Genomic DNA, 23,420 nt, shown 5'->3' with positions numbered 1-23,420 from the left:
AGTGATTTAGAACATAAATAATCAATAATAATAAGGTATAACAATTGGAACAATGATTTACAAGGGTGTTATATAACTATCATAAGGATTTACTAGGACAATGTATGATGAACTAGTGAGATGATTGACTTTATAAATATAATTGCTATAATCCAATGGAGAGTATTTTAACGACCATAATTTGTTACTTAGACATGTTGTAGGACTATATATTGGTGTTACATATCGAATTACGTGATAATTTAATTGAATTAAGCCCCAAAAGAGTCATTTGTTATAATTATATGTTGCAACAGTTTCTTATATGTTGCGAATTTAACAAGAGAAACTGCATATGTTGCTATAGATGAAAAATCAAGGAAACACTAATAGACAATTCGACCCATTTAGAACATAATAATCAATATAATAAGGTATAACAATGAAGAATGTTGTGTACGACCATAATTCGAAAATAAGTACGAAACAAGTGAAGGCAACATTTTCACCATATGTAATATAATATGTTGCCACATATATAATTTCAAAATAAATACAAAAAACAATAAAATCAACATCGTCTTCAACACAGATTAAATTAAATTATTCCCACACAGTATGCAGAAGAAATTTAACTAGATAATCTAGTTCTAAAACACAAATACATAATTCGCAACGAATATCGTCTTCATCATCACTTCCTCTGGTCCAACCAATCATGCGGGCATTTTGTTGGGGTTGGTGCACAGTGCAACAAATGGGTCTTTCACCCAAAATATTAGGTTCTTGCACCCACATTCGATTTAAAATGCACTGCAAATGGTGTCGACATCTTCTCACTATTTCTGACATATTTTTTTTCATGTTGGCAATGTACATCAAGCATTCTCTCATGGAAATATCGCCTTCAAATATTGAAATGACGACAAGCACATACTCTGCACCGCCGTGGCCACCTTCTGCTGTTTTTTTTTTTACCATTCTCAGTGCAGTTGGATCATTACGATTGAAAAAATCAAACTATAAAAAAACATTAAGATTACAAAATAAATTGATGCAAGGTGAAAAATAATTAAAAATAGTAAAATTACCACGCCTTTTCTGTACAAGGCTTCTAAGTTCTCCGATGCTAAGCAAATATTCATGAAAGACACGACATGTTGATCCACCGTCCATGTAGGTTCAGTGGGAAAGCAAGCCAATGTAACCTTCTGATATGCAGAACGTTCATTACCAACTTCATTGAGGAACCTAGAACATAATTTAACACTAACTAAATCTTTTAGAGAGTAGGAAGCAACCCTTTCAACGATAAGAATTACTAGTTCAGTCAGGAGGGATTCGAAGAGGTTTAAACTAGTTGAAGCAATTTTTCAGAATGAAGAAGAAGAGAGGAAGAGAAGACAACTTTTGACTTATCTCTCCCTTCTTGTGTTCTTATAAAGGCCAACAATTTTGAAATATTGCAAGACATGACGTTTCAACAAAGTGAACTAAAAAGTCATAATTATTAATTGTATATGTTGATTCGTCTGTAGCAACATTTATTACATATGTTGCCACATTTAATATATCTAAAAGCACAGTCCCACGTAATCATTATTTAAAAGTATATATTGCTACAGATGATTATATGTAGCAACATTTGAGTCATATGTTGCTACAAATGATTATATGTAGCAACATTCGTCCGTCACAACATGTGGCATATGTTGATACAGCTGATTCGTCTGTAGCAACATTTTTGCATATGTTTCCACATCTAATATATCTAAAAGCATAGTCGTAATCATTATTTAAAAGTATATGTTGCTACGAATCATTATATGTAGCAACATTTGAGTCATATGTTGCTACTGATGATTATATGTAGCAACATTCGTCCTTCACAACATGTGGCATATATTGCTACAACTGATATATATGTAACAACATTTATTGCATATGTTGCCACATCTAATATATCTAAAAGCACAGTCCCACGTAATCATTATTTAAAAGTAGATGTTGCTACAGATGATTATATGTAGCAACATTCGTCCGTCACAACATGTGACATATGTTGCTACAACTGATATATCTGTATCAACATTTATTGCATATGTTACCACATCTAATATATCTAAAAGCACAGTCATAATCATTATTTAAAAATATATGTTGCTACAGGTGATTATATGTAGCAACACTTGAGTCATATGTTGCTACAGATGATTATATGTAGCAACATTCGTCCGTCACAACATGTGGCATATGTTGCTACAACTGATATATCTGTAGCAACATTTATTGCATATGTTGCCACATCTAATGTATCTAAAAGCACAGTCCCACGTAATCATTATTTAAAAGTAGATGTTGCTATGGATGATTATATGTAGCAACATTTGAGTCATATGTTGCTACAGATGATTATATGTAGCAACATTCGTCCGTCACAACATGTGGCATATGTTGCTATTGCTGATATATCTGTAGCAACATTTATTGCATATGTTGCCACATCTAATATGTCTAAAAGCACAGTCGTAATCATTATTTAAAAGTATATGTTTCTACAGATAATCATATGTACCAATATTTGAGTCTGTAGTAGCAACGTTCGTCCATCACAACATGTGGAATATGTTGCTACATATAATCATCTAAGGCAACATATACTTTTAAATAATGATTATGTTGGAGTGTGATTTTAGATATATTATATTTGGCAACATATGATTCATATGTTGCTACAAGTGAAACACAACATATGGCATATGTTGCTACAGATGATTCGCATGTAGCAACATTTGTTGCATATGTTGCCACATCTAGTATATCCTGTAGCAACATTTGGCATGTGTTGACACAGAAACAAAGAAGAGAAACAAATCACGCATTGGGGCATTTCTAAATAATATTATATAATAGAGATCATCCTCAAATAATAAAGAACGTTCATTAAAATTCAACAACACGATGCTTAACACTTCTTATGAGGCATTTCGATTTGGGCATGTAGTTTTTTTGTGGCCAAAGTCCCGACATACTGAACACTTATTTTTTCTTGTTGGAAATGATTCACTAACTTCACGCCGTCTCTTATATGCCCTTCTTCCGGGTTTACTTGGATCAACATATGTAGGAGGTATTACTCTCTATGTGATATCCAAAGGGACAATCCAAGAATCTTCAGTTGGCACCAGGTGAATTTCTTGACAATATGCCATTATGTATTTTTCACTTAATAATATGGAGAGGAGTACAAGTAAATCTGATATCCAAAATCATCAACATGTTGGCATAGAATCGCTGCCATGGCATGTGGACAAGGTATTTTGTCCAAATAAAAAATTCTACAAGTACAAGTTCTTCTTTGTAGATCCACAGTAGCAACATCTCCATGACTAGTGACACTGAACTTGTAGTTAGCGATTTGATGGGCCAACAACTTGTTGCCCGCGTTGACATACTCTGATATGTCTTTTTCAATTGAAGGAACAAATCTATTTGCGGAGTGCACCAATTCCATACGCCTCTGGTGAAATAACAATGCAAATCTCCTGTTTATTTCATCAAATAGAGAGACAATGGGAAATTCTCTTTCAACATCAAACATAGCATTCACTGATTCCGTGATGTTTGACGTCATAATGTTATATCTACACAACAATAGATAAAAATATAACAAAACACATAAAGTAAAAATAAACTCAATTGAGATGGTACCTATTTCCTGGGCAAAATGCCCTACTCCATGTGTGAAATTCAATATGTTCAAGAGCTTCAACGGCCTTTGGTACCAAATCTCTTATTTGATTGAAATTGTCATTGAACTCACATATATCGTACGCCTTTGCTGCTTTATAAAAATGAGAAACTACCTTTGAATTGTGAAAGTTATTTCGAATATTTTCCCCAAGGTGTCTAATGCAACATTCATAATGAGATGCAGGGTAGATTCTCGAAACCATCTTTCGAATACTTGGATGCCTATCAAATATAATGCACAACTCATCGGTATCATCTAAAAAGCTTCTCATATTTTTTAAAAATATCCATCTGAGGCATCACATTCATTGTCCACGACACAGAAAGCCACTGAAAATATATGATTCTCGGCATTTTGTGCCACCGCCGATAGTAGAACTCCTCGATACTTGCTCATTAGAAATGTACCATCAACGGCTATTACTTTTCTCATTTCTTGAAAACCAATTATCCAAGCAGCATATGATACAAAGAAGTACTGGAACCTCCCATTTTCATCGAGCGACAATGTCATCTTGCTTCCTGGATTTGTAACTTCAAGCATTACCGATACGCATTAAGCACTGCATACCCATGCTCATGTGTTCCCCTAACATTAGACTTAGCATGCTCCATGCCCTTATAAATCTTCCAATAGCTTACCTTACAATCCAATTCTGTGTGGAGTTGATTTGACATGTCTCTTGTGGATGGGCCTTTACCATTGGGAAACCTATTTTCAAAGTACTTACTATGACTTTTGCCGTGGCGTGGGTATTATGGCTTGTAAGATGCTCTGAACCACACGTATGGTACTTTTCATAGATTCTAATGGCAAACCTTTCAGTACTTGTAAATTTCACAGCCCTCAGCCACCAATTGCAATCCGGATATGCACATTTAAAGGAAAATACATTACTAGAATTGATCACCTTTTTCAGTCTAAAATCTTTTTTCAAGCAAGCAATTTTCAATGAATTTTCCAGTTCTTGCTTGTTCTTGAATGTCATTCCCTTATAAAATCCTGTTTCATCATCTCTAACATTATTCACACGTGATGTTTGAGAAGCACATGGATTGTTGCTGCCAACTATAGGTGTGGGAGGAAACTTGATCTCAAGGTCCGACCCTTCACCTTGGGCTTCACCTTCACCTTCACCTTCAACTTCACCTATTCCAATTTCATCATCAGGATTATTCATGTCCGCAGGATAAAATACATCATTAAACATATCTTATTGTCCTTGGTCTACATTATGATCCTCCTCGATAGGAGTTTCTTCCACGTAGACTATTAATATTGACGGTTTCTCTGTTCCTCCCAAATAAACACTCAAACTAGATTGATCAGTTATTCTAAAAGGTAAAACCTTCTCATTATGAAAAAAATGAGGAATGTAACTCATGACAAGATCTTGTGGTTTACAATTGTATCCAGACTTTTGCATAACTAAATTAAAGAACTCATCATATAAAATGTTTCTTTCAACATACATCCCTACTGAATTGGCTCCTCATATTTTACTATCCTCCCAACACCATATGAATTGATTTTTCTTCTCGACCCATTCACCACGACAATCAATCCCTACAAATAATGACATTGTACCTGAAGAAAATAATTAAAAGAACAACTACTAATTATGAAAAATAAGCTATGTAGAACCATATGACTATTCTGTGGCGATATTTGATTCATATGTTGCTACATATGACTTTTCTATTGTCAAAAATAAATCACATGTTGCTACAATTTTTAGTTATATAATATGTAGGAACATAGGACTATTCTGTTGCGAGATGTAAGTCATATGTTGCTACATATGCCTGTTCTGTTGTGAAAAATAAATCAACATGTTGATACATTTTTTAGTTATATCATATGTAGCAACATATGATTATTCTGTTGCGAGATGTAAGTCATATGTTGCTATATTTGACTGTTCTGTTGTGAAAAATAAATCACATCCTAATACATTTTTTAGTTATATCATATATAGCAACATATGACTATTCTGTTGCGAGATGTAAGTCATAAGCGGCTACATATGACTATTTTGTTGTGAAAAATAAATCACATGCTGCTACATTTTTTAGTTATATCATATGTAGCAACATATGACTTACATCTCGCAACAGAATAGTCATATGTTGCTATATATGATATAACTAAAAAATGTAGCAACATGTGATTTATTTCTCACAACAAAATAGTCATATGTAGCCGCTTATGACTTACATCTCGCAACAGAATAGTCATATGTTGCTATATATGATATAACTAAAAAATGTAGCAACATGTGATTTATTTCTCACAACAAAATAGTCATATGTAGCCGCTTATGACTTACATCTCGCAACAGAATAGTCATATGTTGCTATATATGATATAACTAAAAAATGTAGCAACATGTGATTTATTTCTCACAACAAAATAGTCATATGTAGCCGCTTATGACTTACATCTCGCAACAGAATAGTCATATGTTGCTATATATGATATAACTAAAAAATGTAGCAACATGTGATTTATTTCTCACAACAAAATAGTCATATGTAGCCGCTTATGACTTACATCTCGCAACAGAATAGTCATATGTTGCTATATATGATATAACTAAAAAATGTAGCAACATGTGATTTATTTCTCACAACAAAATAGTCATATGTAGCCGCTTATGACTTACATCTCGCAACAGAATAGTCATATGTTGCTATATATGATATAACTAAAAAATGTAGCAACATGTGATTTATTTCTCACAACAAAATAGTCATATGTAGCCGCTTATGACTTACATCTCGCAACAGAATAGTCATATGTTGCTATATATGATATAACTAAAAAATGTAGCAACATGTGATTTATTTCTCACAACAAAATAGTCATATGTAGCCGCTTATGACTTACATCTCGCAACAGAATAGTCATATGTTGCTATATATGATATAACTAAAAAATGTAGCAACATGTGATTTATTTCTCACAACAAAATAGTCATATGTAGCCGCTTATGACTTACATCTCGCAACAGAATAGTCATATGTTGCTATATATGATATAACTAAAAAATGTAGCAACATGTGATTTATTTCTCACAACAAAATAGTCATATGTAGCCGCTTATGACTTACATCTCGCAACAGAATAGTCATATGTTGCTATATATGATATAACTAAAAAATGTAGCAACATGTGATTTATTTCTCACAACAAAATAGTCATATGTAGCCGCTTATGACTTACATCTCGCAACAGAATAGTCATATGTTGCTATATATGATATAACTAAAAAATGTAGCAACATGTGATTTATTTCTCACAACAAAATAGTCATATGTAGCCGCTTATGACTTACATCTCGCAACAGAATAGTCATATGTTGCTATATATGATATAACTAAAAAATGTAGCAACATGTGATTTATTTCTCACAACAAAATAGTCATATGTAGCCGCTTATGACTTACATCTCGCAACAGAATAGTCATATGTTGCTATATATGATATAACTAAAAAATGTAGCAACATGTGATTTATTTCTCACAACAAAATAGTCATATGTAGCCGCTTATGACTTACATCTCGCAACAGAATAGTCATATGTTGCTATATATGATATAACTAAAAAATGTAGCAACATGTGATTTATTTCTCACAACAAAATAGTCATATGTAGCCGCTTATGACTTACATCTCGCAACAGAATAGTCATATGTTGCTATATATGATATAACTAAAAAATGTAGCAACATGTGATTTATTTCTCACAACAAAATAGTCATATGTAGCCGCTTATGACTTACATCTCGCAACAGAATAGTCATATGTTGCTATATATGATATAACTAAAAAATGTAGCAACATGTGATTTATTTCTCACAACAAAATAGTCATATGTAGCCGCTTATGACTTACATCTCGCAACAGAATAATCATATGTTGCTACATATGCCTGTTCTGTTGTGAAAAATAAATCACATGCTGCTACATTTTTTAGTTATATCATATGTAGCAACATATGACTTTTATGTTGCGAGATGTAAGTCATATGTTGCTAAATATGACTGTTCTGTTGTGAAAAATAAATCATATGTTGTTACATTTTTTAGTTATATCATATGTATCAACATATGACTATTCTGTTGCGAGATTAACTCATATCTTGCTACATATGACTGTTCTGTTGTGAAAATAAATCACATGTTGCTACATATGACTATAATATGTTATAATAGTCAACTGTGGCAACATATATAACAATATGTTGGAAACACGAATGCAAATTATTGAAAAAAATGCAGGTACCAGATCAGATGATAATAATTGATTTTAAATAACTATTAATTGTACTTTCCAGAAACAATGGTGTATAACGCTTATGCAGTAATTCCAATTGAACAAAACAAAAGTTGGTCCGCTAGTTACAGATTAGGTAAAGCTGATTCAAAAATAAGAAAGCACAAGCACTACAAGCGAAGACCCGCAATGTACGAAAATAAGAAGAAGAAGAAGAGGAAGATGAAGAGAGTAGGAAGAAAGGAAAGCAAGCAAGTAAAGACGAGAGCACAAGAAGAAGAGGAGGACGAATACGACGGCTGGAGGCGGAGGAAAAAAACTTTTATTTCCTCTTTTGACTCGATATTTTCCCACCAAAATTGGTTAAATTAGGTTTGGTGTAGTCAATTTACCTTTTTATCCCTCATTTAATCCCCACCAAAAGTTGGTCAAATTAGGTATTAAGAAATTACCCTTTTACCCTTCATTTAATTTAGTGGACCAAACTGTCAACTTATAAACTTGAGGGCAACTCCACAATCCTTAATCATTAATCACATAATTGTCACCTACACCCAATACTTAAGAGTTATGTCACCACCCATTTATTTTGAAACCTTGATGTCACTTTTTTTAAAAAAATCCCAGGAAAATTTATGTTTTATGATTTATTAATGTTTTTTTATTTGGCGAGTAAAAATGGGAGGGAGAGTTAAAAATATTGGAGGGAAAATAATACTTTAGTGAAAATTTTAAGGCGACACTTATAATATGTTATTTTTTCAATTATAAAATAAGAAACTTTAAAAGTGTGGCCATGTATATAAATAGGTGTTGCCAATTATATCATATTGTAAGAATACTTATAAAGTGTAGCTTATACCATTAAAGAGTACATTTTTGAAGTGTTGCCAATATTATTGTAGCTAAAATTTAAAAATTTTGGCTACACTTTAAAAGCATTCACAAAACTATTTTATGCAACACTTTAGAAACGTAGTCTAGAATTAGTGTGGTTATAGACCTAAAATAGTGTAGTAGATTTAGTAAAGCCCTATAACCTTATTCAATCATGTAAACCAAAAAAAGGATCATACGCAATGTCTAACTCAACATAACATATCATCAATTGTAGTCATCATTATACTTAGCAACGCACACCAATAGCATGTTCATAAATGAAACCAACATCATATAGGATCATCAACATATAGAGTCAACATATACATAACATATACATAATAGAACATAAGCACAACCTCCTAAGGCTTCCCTCAAGGCAAACTAGTGCTAGGCATAAGTAGAGTCACATAACCCTACCTAGGCTAAGTCAAACATCTTAAGTCACCCTAGTTAGTGTTTGCTTCATTACTTCATCTTACTTTTGGGAATATCTTGCCTTAACCGACATAGATCACATGAGCTAATGTGGGATTCGGTGTCATGAAACCCTACACTGAAAGAAGGCGGACTACTTGCCAAGGTAGTACCAAAACATGAACATAGCATCTATGTGGATCCACTAGCTAGTATTCCTGGGCAACATAGTTCAAGAACTAGGAAATGTAGTTGGGACCCTCTTTATGCTATATGCACTATAGTATCCAATGTTATGAATACAATAGTGAACCTACCTTCTGTATGTGGGAAGGACACTCCTCACTACTAGTTCACTCGGTGCTAAGCTAGAGTCACTTTTGAAATGTCTTTCATTAATAATCATGACTTACCTTAGGTCATAGGAGAATATCTCCCTGTATAGTCATAATTATTAGGTTAATAGGAATTGCATGAGAACACCTTCATTACAACCCTCATATGTGAGATTAGCACGTTAACATCACCATATCATAGTAAGGTACATCGGTACTTCATGACCAACCTTATATCATTACATCTTAAGCATAATCTCACGATCACATAATCAAGACATTTCAATTCAATATCATACCAACACCTACTTAGACCATTCAGAAGACATACTTCAATTGAACTACATTATCAATCATAAACCATCATAATTGAAGTAAAGGTTAGGATCATGAAGACTTACCAAATCTCCTTCAAAAGCCATCATAATGGTCTTACCATCAATCAACCAATTATATCCAATAATAGGTGTAATAACATCAATCAATAGTAATTAACACAAGAACTAGGTCAATTACATTATCACTATCCCAATTAACTTCAATACATAACCTAGGATTAGGGGAGAAGGATCAACATGAATTCTTCAATAAATAGATCCAATCCCAACAATACATTACCCTAGTCAATCCATAAATGCATTAGAATAGATAAAAACCAATCTAACAATCGATACACTGTTCAATTCCCATAAATTCATAACCAAGATCCAAAATTTTGGGGAATTGAGGGAAGGACATGATCTACATAAAATGGCATAAATTAACATCAATTATACAACAATCTACACTTAATTAGTCATATGAAATCACAATTTATCATCAACTTGAAATGTATAAGAAAACCCATAATAATGGGAAAACCCCATGGAATTGGGTATTTTAGAAATCAACTTTGAAAGGACCTCTTGGGGAAAGGAATACCAAGAGTGAAGAATTAATGCCTTAATTAAGATTAATCCATGAAATTGAAGTGAAATCCTAGAGAAATTGGTTTTATTCTTCAAGCTTTCTTCCTTCTTCAATGGAGGATTTGGGGAGACAGAAAGTAGAGAGAGGTGAGAGCTTTTGGATTTGTTTTTGGAATTTGGTTTGTGTGATTTTAAAAATGACATAAAAATTACCCTTAGTCTATATATAATCACCCCCTAAATTACCCAAAACACCCCTCACTTTAATGGGTATTTTCGTGAAGTCAAAATGCTTAAAATATGATTTTTACGAATCTAGGAAGTGACTCCGCATCGCGAGGCTAATTCCCATTTTTATTTTTTAAAAAGTGATTTGAGGCAGTAAGGTCCTTGTGTTCTGCGCGCCGTGCAGCATCCCTTTGGATCTTGACTTTCGCAGGCTGCTTTGGCAGCCTGCCCACCCATGTTGTCCTCCTCAGGGACCCTTTGGGTGGTCCTTGGGGCGTCGTTATTGGACGGTTAGACTCTCTATATTAAAGTCTACCTAACCTAGGTATTTTTACAAGTTTTAAACTCTATTTTACCTTATAAAACCATCCCCAAACATAGCGACGTCAACTAGTTCAACTAAGCTAGTGTCAAGACATCATGGACGTTCCTTGACGTCTTGGCTCTAAAATTTCTCGGATGACTTATAAACATTATTTTAGGTCTTAAAATAGTATAACCATCATTAAATTAAATTTTGAGGCTCTATCTTAAGTCTTTGACTTTTCGGAGTATTACAAGGACTACTGCTAGACCGGTGAAAACATTTGCTGCGGTGGGCTTGAATCTCCTGAAAGAGAGCAAGACATCTGCGCTTTAGTCTGAAATATTTATTTTCGTCTTTTTATTTTTAGTTATAATGTTGTTTTTTTTTCTATTCTAAGTTTTCACTAACAGCTATCGGAGTCATCATGTCTATTTAGTCATGTTTCCCTTTATTCATGTATGGTATGATGCTCCTATGTCCTTGACTCGTGTCTAGTTAATGCATACTTGGATCACGACAACAAAAAATTGTTTTTTCATATGTTGTCTATTAAGAAATAAGCTATCATTTACAAAACTAAATTACTAATAAATTTTTATGTATGACAAGGTAAGCAAATAAGAACATCAATACATTCCACTTAAACGAGTAAGTTAAACTGCACAATATTGGAAAGAATCTTTCACCTTCTTATCCTATTAGATATCAAGTTAAAATCTATCCTTTTCACATTCATATTTAGTTCTTCTTCCATTAGCTTCAAGTAAACTATAAAGTACAAATTAAACAAAAGTTTCTAAGATCAGTGTTTTGGGAATTCTCCATTTGTTTATTGTTCCGTTATAAATATTATTTTTGTAAGGTATTCCATACGACATTTGTATTATGGTTTGATTAGTCTGAACTTTTTCGGATTGGGACATTTGGAATAATGCTTCCTACCAAAGATTTTTTCATTCTCACGACTTGAAATCAAGACCTCGGACTAAGGTAGAAGTAGTCCCCTCTGCTCCAATTAAGTCAAATACCCTACATTTTCAAGTATTGTTCCTGGAAAGAAGAAGAATGGACAAATCCGAGCCTGTGTTGAATTTAAAGATCCAGATAATGCAGTCCCTAAAGATGAGTCTCCTCTTCCCATTACTGAGTTGCAGATTGATTTTATCACTTGTATGAGGACATGTTATTTATGGATGGTTCGTCTGGCTATTCAAAATCTGCAAGGCACCAAAGGATTAAGAACTCATTGCATTTTTCCTAAAGGTATTTACAACAATAAGGTGATGCCTTTCGGTTTGAAGAATGTTGGTGCCACATATAAAAGCGCTATAGAAAATATATTGTCACATTATTTAATGTTTTTGTTGAATAAGCTTAGCAACTTTTAGAAGAACGCCAAAGTAATTTATAATAGGTCCAAGAGTCTATTTTTCACATGCATTGTCACATTATTTTTTATCCATATTACGAGTTTATGTGTCACGTGTAATGCCACATTATTTAATGTTTTCATATTATGAGTCAATTTGTCACGTCTATTATAACGATATTTAATGTATTCGTAATATAAGTCTATGTTTCATGGGTATTTTGACGTTTATTTAGTATTTATATATGTAATGTTACACATCGGTAGGAGAGACTTGAAACAAGATAAAGTCATCTATGTGTAACCTTTAGGTCACTAGTTCAAGCGATGTTAGCGGTCATTTATGTTAGCACTAAGGTAGTCTATTTACATCACACCCTTTGGTGTATAGCCTTCCTTAGACCCTACTAACATGGAATGCTTTGTGCACCAAACTACTATTGATTTTTATATAATGTTAATTCTCTACTATGTTGAAAAAAATATGTTCCAAATAACTAGTTTAATTTTTTCATTTACATGTACAATTTCTCCTAACATGATCTAAGAAAAAAAAATCTTAACAACTATAGCTCAATTAAACCGTGGAAAATGATTTTATACCTTTAGTTAATACACCCAAAATAAGATGGTGATTAATTAGAGTTGTAAAATCATCTTCTATGCTTTTTTTTTAGAAAAATTTGTTGAGATTTTTCTCTTGAATCATATTAGGAGAAATAGTACGTGTAAATGAAAAAGTAAACTAGTTATTTGACATATTTCCTTTTCATTTCATCTTTTAGAATTAACATTATATAAAAATAGTCGATGTTTTGTTCACAAAGCATTCAATTTTAGTAGGGTCTGGGGAAGGCCACACCCCAAGAGGTATGATTAAAATAGACTACCCTAGTGCCAGAATTAATGACTTCTTCCATGGCTCAGACTAGTGACATATAGATCACACAGAGATAATTTTATGTTGTTTCAAGGCTCTCCTCCCGATATAACATTATATATGTCAATCTAGTAACAAATTCACACAGTATGGAAATACTCTATAAATTTGTGATTGATATACTTATAATATAAAAATAGTTAATAATAAGATAATACACATGAAAATAGACTCATAATATGAAAACATTAAATAATCCAATAATATATTTGACAAATAAACTCATGGTATGAAAAGGATTAAATAATGTGACAGTACACATGCCAAGTAAACTCTTGGACATACTACAAATTACCCTGACATTGCTCTCAAAGTTGTGTTTTACCTCATTTTAATTGGGTGAAAATACTGTACAACATATTGATGATTTCTAAATTCATGAACTAACTTAAGGACTCACAACTTTATTAATTACGGTGAATTAGTGCACCTAAAATTGTTTAAAGAATTGTCTTAAGTTAATATCGTTTTAAGCTATACTAAACATAATATTCTAGGTAAGAGTTCAACTAATTTAAAGGAGAAGTATTAATCACCCTTTAAGATCCATTAACTATGGTAACCGGCTGAACTTAATAAATTAATAGTGTCAAAGCAAAATAGCGTTTTTAAACATTAAACTTGTTTGTTAGAGAAATAAGATGCCTTGAATCCTTTTGAAGTTGGTAAGATATAGGATTTGTTATAAAATATAATTGAAGCATTAGAGGTAGAAGAAGAACTTACAAGTTAAAGAATTTTTTTTTATAAAAAAAAAAACAATCTGAAAATGTAAACCAAAAAGAGTTGGGCAGAAACGTTGTTGTGGTTTGTTGTTAACAAAAGTACTTGAAAGCAAAGTGAGTATTCATAGCTAGTGTATAGGGTCAAAGAAATTTCTTATATATTAGGAAATACATAAATAGAGATAAAAACATTAATCACATCAATATAAATAAATAAAAAAATCTGAGATAAATGAGGTAATTAATAGTTATGCTTGGTTTAAGAGAAGGAATGAATCTCCTCTGTTATTCAACGTTTGAACAATCTGAAACGGGAGAGACTAAGATTGTGCGGACTCCAATTTATGCAAGCTCTATGCCTCGGCTCCAATTTTCATATCAAATAAACATTTGGAAAGATTTTGGAAAACGGAATTTGATTATTGATATTGTCTAAAAGAAAATAATAGTCATTTGAAAATTATATTAATCATCCCTGGGAACATGTTACATTCTTATCTCAACAAAACAAGATATTTCACGTACTTGGCAAATAAGTATATAAAAACCATCGCCAATAAATATATGTCTAAAATAATGCAATAGAGAGCAAATTATCATTTTAATACTATTATATCAAATCACAGTTCAAGATCCTTATGTTAGCATGTGATAGTAAATAATGTTTCTATATAGTAGCATATCTAATTCTTAACGAAAGTAGTCAATTTATCATTTTTAATACTAAATTAGTATGGGGTATTTTGTAATCCATCTAAACATAGAGTTGTACATGATAACTTCGTTTATATGATCAAAATCAGATTTCCCAGAACTAAAGAGAGATATTATATCATATCACAGTAAATACCAAAAATATATTAATAAATTGTAGTATAAATATATACAAAAAATAAATGCATAACTCATCATTTTCCAACACAACCACAAATTTTTAGTTAAATAGAAGGATAAGTTTTTACCTTTTAACGTGCAGTGGGCTAGGGACGTTATCGGCCTCAAATCTACTCTCATCCATCAAATAAATTCAGGTGCGATAGAAAGGAGATTCAAATTTTTTTTGTAAGAAATATTCAAACACAGGCGTGGTGTTCTTGTGATTGTAAGAACATGTTAGGTGATTTTCTTGGAAAATAAATCTCATCCAGAATTAATGTCTAACAGGGCATGTTTTCATAGAAAAGTTTTAAGTTTTTAATGTTTTGCCTTTTGGTGGGATTTTTATTTTTATTTTTAATCATTGTCAAATGGAGATGTTCATGTCCATACTTTTATGATACAACAGAAAGGAGTTAAAAAAAGTGACAAAGATGTGTATTGAAATGGAGAGATTTTGCCTTTTCATTCAAGATTTGAATGCCTACAAACCATGAAATGGAGAAGAGGTGTTGGGACACGCCAAATCAAGTGAGGAGAGATACACTTCTTGCATGAATAATACTCGGATAGGAATTGTTCATTGATGTATTTTGGTGATTTTTTTTTAGAAACTGAAATGGGAAGATAGGGGTGTGCAGTGGTCGAAGAGAAGGGAATCCTATCTTGGATAGTCGAAGAGATGGGAACCCTAGCTAGGATAGTATCTTTTTTTTTTTCACTTTGACTAAATGAATACAATAAGATGGGCTGTCTTCTTGATTGTGATTAGACCGAATAAATGGAGTATTTGGGCATTTTTCTTCTGTAAATTTATTATTTTGAACTTCTAATTTAATATATATTATGTATTACATAAAAAGTTTAGTAAGTCAAAAAAAATAAGAGATGAAGTAACAACAATATATCTGAAAGTAGACAACAATAAAGTAATAGTAGTAATGTTGACGATAGAAATTTAATTATTTAGAAATAAAATATGATAAATATAAGAATAGTACAAGTTAGAGTATTATATTGATAATTGTAATAAAAAAATCATAGTGAAATACAAAATATTTAACTTGTTGATATTTTAGAAGCTCAATAAAATTAATTATAAGAAAGGAGGGACAAAACTTGGTGTCAATAGCTTACCCATCTTTGACTGGAGAAAATGAAAGAAATTTTCGGGCAAAGAAGTTCACATAGTAGCAAATTTTGTCCCAGCCATCAAATCCAAATGTAACGTAAGAGATTTATATAAGTGTCAGAAATATTATCAAGAGTGATTTTATTTTATAAAAATAATTAAATTCGTGGCCGAATGTTGACTTCAAGGTGATTGCATATATCGGTTCGATGAGAATCATGTCATATTTAGTTCAAGTGTTTTAGAAGAGTGATACTAGAGAATTTTTAGTTTATAGGGGATCATGAAATGAGTTAATTAAGTTGAGATGTAGATGTGGGTATGAAAGAAGAACTTAGAAAACATAAATATCATGTGTTCGTGGGACATAGTCCGAGATGGGTTGGAAAATAGATCCTTTACATCTGCTAGCGGTTTGATATTCTTCTTCACCGAATTGCCTAATTTTACTGCCTCGGAAGTAGGAATTAAGTTTATAACTTTAACCCATAGTTTAACCCCATTGTAGTTAGACTAAATCAATGCATGGACATTAACAAAACAATGCTTAGCACAAAACTCACTACATTAAATCAAAACTCAAACCATTAGAGCAGCCCCCGATATTAGGGATTCAGCCACCCATCACAAAAAATAAAGAATTTGTAACTTCCACAAAAGAAGCCATGGGTAGCTTGAAATCCAGAAATTAAGAGTAAAGGTTTTAAGTTCAGTTTATAAAATTAAAGTCTCAAATTGTAAAACCCCAAGAACTAGAAAATTGTTCTTTCAAAAGTAAATATTCTCTCCTTTTAACTCAACAATCTAACTTCTCATATATAACCCTTCAAACTTCATAAAAATTATATCCTTCGTGCTATATGTAATTTTGTAGAATTTGACCCATGTCCATTTAATATCACACTCGAGACGTTAGTCAGGCTCGCCAAACGCACTTGGTGAATCACCCTTCGCTCCATAGCTCGCCATGTGATAATTTATCCTTGAGGTGTGTGAACCTCAATTGGAGAACTTGATCAATCCATCAATTCACCTTTAGAGAATAGCTTAATACCACCTTAGTCCGCCTTTCGAACATTAGATATTTGTGTTGCACACTGTCACTTTTGGTGATTTGCATCAAGACCATCGTTCTAACTCGGTGCATCGTCTTCTCTTGTGGAGTTTTTTGATATTCTTTTATAGACACAAATGTTTTGCACTGTCACTTGGGCAAGGTCGTGCTCATTTGGTAATCCGCCCTTCATGTTCGATGATCAACAATGTTAACTTTTAACTTCTTTTTTTGTATTTTTGGTCATTCTTTCAAACTTTTAGTTTGTGTCTTGTCCAATTTTCTATATAGATGCAAATCATCAATATTTGATTAGAAAAGGACAAGGTTAGGCATTGAGGATACTAATTATTGAGCTAAATTAAACTTAAATGAGTGCAAATTTACCACTTATCAATACCCTAAACTTAAACTTATGCTTGTCCTCAAGGTAATCAAGAACACAATATGCTCAATATGGGTGTCTACAGTTGTACCCAATGAGAGATGTCATGCAAGCACTATGCCAAAATTGCTTTATATAACACGTTACCCTAAATCATGATCAAAAAGCTTTAAATGATACTATATTGTCTCAACACAAACTCAAGCGCAATTTAGTTTCTTTTCTTATAAAAGAACATGTTTCAACAAATGCATTCAAACACCTCACATCAAGAAATATTCCATGATATTAGAAATAAAATAAATAAAGGTACTATCAATCAATGCAACCCTCACTCTCTCAAAGGAGAAACACTTGCACACTTTGTCCCATAGGTTTGCCCATATATTCCAATCATGACATAACCTAGTTTATGTAAGATCTCAAGGGCCTTTTAGGTTTGTAATGGGGTTGAGGGCGAAGGCATGGTCAACTTCGACTGGTGACATATATCTTTTTCCAAGTATTGTTTCAGTCATCTTCACCTCTTCTCACATTTTGTTTCTTAAATTTCATTTGAAAACCCAAATCTTGACATTCACTCAATTCATTTGGAATTCCTCTTTATTGCATTTCAGTTTCTTTTTTTATTTAAATCTTTCCAAGATGTTTCAATCACCATGATGACACAAACATTTTTTTTATAAGGATAGGTTTCATTTTTTTTTTGTAAAACTTCACTTGGTTTTCATTTATCCTTCTTTTTTCACACCCCCAACATAGGCTTTTTTGCAAAAATTGAATATTTAAATATTGCAATGCTTCAGAAAGGATTTAAGGTGAGATGGTAGGGATAATTTGGTTTAAGAGGCTTCTTTTGGTTACCAAGAAATATATCGCTCAACTGGTGAAAATATGGATTAACACCCTCACAAGGTAGTCTAGAAAAGGCTTTATGGATAATGTGGTTCCCTCATCGAATTTTCGCCCCAGATCATATTCCATATTAGAAAGATTGATATAATTGGACTTACAAGTCATATTCTAAGAGTCACACATGGATGCTTTCAAGTAAAACCATACCACACATGGAAATTTGAACTCAATTAGAAGATCCCAAAAATATCAAAAGCGTACATGCAATGTTCATGTAAGGATCACACGAAAACATATCTAGTCAACCAAAGATTTAAAGAGATCGCTTAGAGGTGTAACCACATCAAATTTGTTCTCACAACACCAACACTGGGGTATTAGTGTTAATCTCAAAAGCATGAGTCATGGTGGAGTCTAAAGTGAATCCATACACCTGACCTCTAATGTCTCTTGAAAAGACCTCTTCAAACGCGCCCTGAAAAATGACCTCCTCAATCTCAAGAAGCTCGCCTAGTGTCTCAACATTTTCATTCTCATATCTCATCTTCTCCTCATATGTTTCGTCATCCGTATCACTCTCAGGCACAAAAGAATATTTAGTGCACTAGGCATCTGAGGAGCTTTTGGAAGGGGAACTCCAATTTGTGGAGATATCCACAAACTGTATCTACACCAACTCTTCCCTCAAAGTATCCACCTCCTCCCTTAGGGTACTAACATCAATAAAGCTACCCCCACCCTTCTCCTATGCCTCAACCTCACATAAAAATCATTTAGCTTCAAAGCATGGCTCACTACTATCCCCTCACATTTTCTCACTCTCTCAAACACACGTGCGAATGCCTATTGAATGGCCTGGTCAATGAGTAGCAAAAATTCCCTCAAAGCACGGGTAACTTTTACATAAGTTTACTGGTCAAGGTTACCCATCTTATATATCAATGCATGAGTCAATGGGGGACGTGATATGAGAATGGGGAGACATCCCAATAGTAGTTGGAATAATAGCAGGTTGTACAGACGTAGCAACAGAAAGCAAACAATAGAGGAACGTGTGAAAAACCTACATACTTTATATAAGGAGAATGTGTGTTGGTCACAATTGCAAGGGTCGTATATTCGACCACTTGAGTGGACTCTTGTGGTGGAGACTTTATTCGAGCTCCATAATCTCTCAAATACTTAGTCTCAATCCTATAAATTTCATCGGAGCAGACTATAGTAATCTTGAAATTAGTTTTCCCTTGAAAGGGACTCCATCTATCTCACATATCGTAGTAATGAGCACCGGTAAGGGATGAGAAACCAAAATTTTGAAATTTTAGGGGCGATAACAACTTTTATAGGAAGTTCATTTTATTTGTAGCGATGTGCATTTTTTATTTCTTACCCTTATTTGTAGGGGTATGAGGATTGGACTTTTGTGGATTGGAAACCTTAGAATAGTCATTCATTGAGACTCTTTTTCTTCCGAAGGAAGTGGATAAGATGACTCTCTCATATTCCATATCAAACGATTCCACCTATTTGCTTTATTATTTCCATAACCTACAAAAACCATATTCAAATAACAATTTGAAAAGGTTAGTTGAATTCAAATATAAACTGAAATATGTTTAAAAACAATCACAAAGCTCTCTAAACAGGAAGGCGATGTGCTAAAATAGATCGACGAGCTTCACTGAGCTCGTGAATCAAACAGATCAATTTATCCATGCTCCGGAACACAAGTCTACCTAAGTTTCAACTCATTTAAACACTGAATTGGTTTCGATGAACTAAGACAAGTCCATCAAAACTAAGAGTACAAAAGGGAAAGTTACAAGCATCAATGGTGATATCCTCTCCCACTTGGTGATTCGCCAAGTGGGTTGGGATGACTAAGACAAGCCCACTGAATCGAACTTTATCCAAGATCTTGTGAATGCTAATGAAGGCGATCCAGGTCTTACTCGATGATTGCCTAACTCCCATGGTGAATTAATACAAGCTTGTTGAATAGGAGGTTTCAGCCCACTGAATTTTCACAGAAAAACCAACACATACAAAAAATACTAGTTACGCTTATGAAAATCCACTTATATTCTTATCTACCCATGTGTTATTAGATATTCCAAATTTATAATTAAGAATTGCACCAATTGATGATTTTTCATTAGGAAAGTAGTCATTCTATCTATTATTGGTCAAAATGATGCAATTAGTGTTAAACCTCAAAAATCCAAGAACATAATTTTGAATAAAGTTTAATGAAATAAGGAGAGTTAAAATAATGTTTTTAGACCTAAACTAATGTAAGTAAGTTGATTTGTAAGTATTAGAGTCTAGATGTCAAGAAATTACCATGACGTCCGGAAACTAGTAAAAATGATCTAGTGTTTCTGTAGGTCTTGTATGGGGTTTAAAATCCTCCATAAGCCAACACTTAGAATTATGGAGCTTCAATTCATTTGACACCTCTTTGAACCAAACCACAAACAGCCAGGATGGGGTGTAAATGACCGTCAATGGCGGGCGTGGTTTGTTGTCTACAAACTGGTGCAAGAGATGGCCAAGCCAATGGTGGTTTGGTAAATTCCACCGTTGGAAATTTAAGTAGAGGGGCGGTTACAATTTGTAAGTTTATTTTATTACCCAAGAGCACCCCCTAGTCGTTACCGACGTACTCGACCTCGAAGAGGTCTTATACAAGCCCTTAGCATACATCATAACATGTATCATATAATAAAAATGCGAAAAAATTTAAAACTCTTACTTTGGAAGTTCAACTACATTTCATATAGGAAAAATAGAACAAACTTCATCACAATGTACCATCTAGACATAGAATTATAGAAAATTCGATACTAAGACCATATATCAATAAGAAATCTAGATATAAGAAATACAACAATGTCTTCCAACAAAAGCAAAGAACCAAAAAGCTAAAAGGTAGGGTCTTGTCCTCAGATTTGAGTACTCCCCAACTTTGAGAAGAAAATCTAAGTGTTATGAGAAATAGCCTTGAAATCTTCTCAAAGGCCCAAAGCTACAATGTTTGAGAAATTTAAGAAATATGGGTTAGTACAACACACATAATATGTATGGCTACTTGCGTAAAAACTATTGAAATATGCGTAAAAGGACATTTTGGTCAAACCATGCATTTTATCAAGTAAATTCAATATGCACATAAAATAAGCATAATGATCCCACCAAACATAATATTATCCCAATATGTAGCCAACCCACGCAATACATGTAAAATGCAAAGAATAGAATCTCATAACCCTATCCAAAGCTAAGTATCAGATTAAGCAACCTATTTCATACATACATTCATAATATCATATTTCATCACGACTTTCCATATTCATAAATCTCATACAAAGCTTAACATACATAAGTCGTAATCCACAAAATCACAAAAGAACAACACTACAACCATCTCTTAAGATTGCACAAGTGCAATGTGTAAGAGAAGTCACATGCCCTCCCCCACACTACGTAGAACCATTTAAGAAATCCCTAGTCAAAATTTCATACATTTCATTCATTCCTTTACTTTTACATTAGATAAAGAGGTTGTAATAATCGACATTAGACGATGTGAGCTAAATAGAATCCGGTGTTCTACTCCCAGACTAAAAATAGAAGGTTAGAACTTGCCTCTAGTGTAATCTTTCGTACATATCTATGTAGGTGATTCCACTAAGCTAGAGTCCCATGTGATCACATAGTTAAGGGTCAAGGAAATGGTTACTAGAAACCCTAACTTTCTAAACTTAGAGGTTTCCATCTCATGAGACAACACATATCTTAGGAATACAGACATTCTAAATGTGAGGAAACCCATGCGGGGATCTGTACTTACTAAACATGAGACACCCCGTCACATTTACATGACCTTTCGGTGCTTTGTATCTATGCCCTTTAGTAATCATCTTTTGTCATCACATAAGTTCACATTAGACTTTTCTAGGCCTTTATGTAAATATCTTATCATAATAGCTAATAAGCGTTCATAAGTGAGAATAGCCCTTTCACTTTAGAAACACTAGCAAGTGAGTAAACCTTTAACTTTAAAATTTCATTATAATCATGAGAACTACCTTTAAATCATATAATAATCATACCATATAATACATACATACTTCATATCTAACTCAAATGTATAGGGTTAAGGATGTGGGGAGCTTGTCATCAATACCACAATAACACATTAGATATATCATCATAACTATCTAAGTAATTCATCTTTCAAACTTGAGTTCAAGGAAGAACCAACATTCATACCTTCTTGCTCTTCATGGGACATCATGCTTCAATTACCCAACATTGCACAACCAACACATAATATAAGGTAATTTATGAAGTAATAACATAAGTAACATCAATATAAACAATTGATATATTCATCATCTTCAATAAATTCACAATGCCAAATCTCAGATTTATGAAATTGGGGAAGAACATGGGTCCAAGGGAATTCCAAGTGAACAACAATTATCTACCATTATGCACCTAAAAAACCATAAATAATCACAATTAATCATAATTGATTCATACTTTCGTTGTTCAAAGAAGTACCATGTATAAAGAAAAACCCTAGTTTTGGGGACTTTCAAAACCATATTTTGAGGGACCTCTTGGAGAAAGGAATCCAAAGTGAAAGAAAATATACCTTAATGAAGATTTAACTGTGAAATCGAGTGTAATGCTTTGAGAATTGATCCTCTTCTTGGAGCTTTAAAGTTCTTCAATGGAGGTTTGGGATAGAGGGAGAAACTAGAGCGAAGGGAGATATCCTATATTTTTTTGACTTCTAATTGAGTGTTTTGTGTTTTTGATTAGGAATGGCTTTACAATGACTAAGCACTATCGATATTAACCCTCCCAAAATACCCAAAACACCCCTACACTAGTTGGACCTTAAAATAAAAGTCCAACTTGACTTTTGATTAAATCTCAAAATTACCAAGAATTCATGGTGGGTCAGCAACGTGCAGTAGGTACCAAA

At 33.0% G+C, this 23,420-nt stretch overlaps 1 long non-coding RNA gene across 1 annotated transcript; it reads right to left on the bottom strand.

The window, feature by feature from the left end:
- Nucleotides 1–11,703: 11,703 nt before the first annotated feature.
- Nucleotides 11,704–15,649, bottom strand: LOC114078258. Its single transcript, XR_003579762.1, has 2 exons — nt 15,082–15,649; nt 11,704–12,302 (listed from the first exon to the last, which is right to left on the bottom strand). It is a non-coding gene; the product is annotated as an uncharacterized LOC114078258 (long non-coding RNA).
- Between the last annotated feature and the right edge of the window lie 7,771 nt (nt 15,650–23,420).

Source organism: Solanum pennellii, chromosome 8 (genome assembly GCF_001406875.1).
Source record: "Solanum pennellii chromosome 8, SPENNV200".
In the NCBI taxonomy this organism is placed as follows: Eukaryota; Viridiplantae; Streptophyta; class Magnoliopsida; order Solanales; family Solanaceae; genus Solanum; species Solanum pennellii.
Note: the sequence above shows the minus strand (reverse complement) of the source record. Positions and strands in the feature narration are given on the sequence as shown.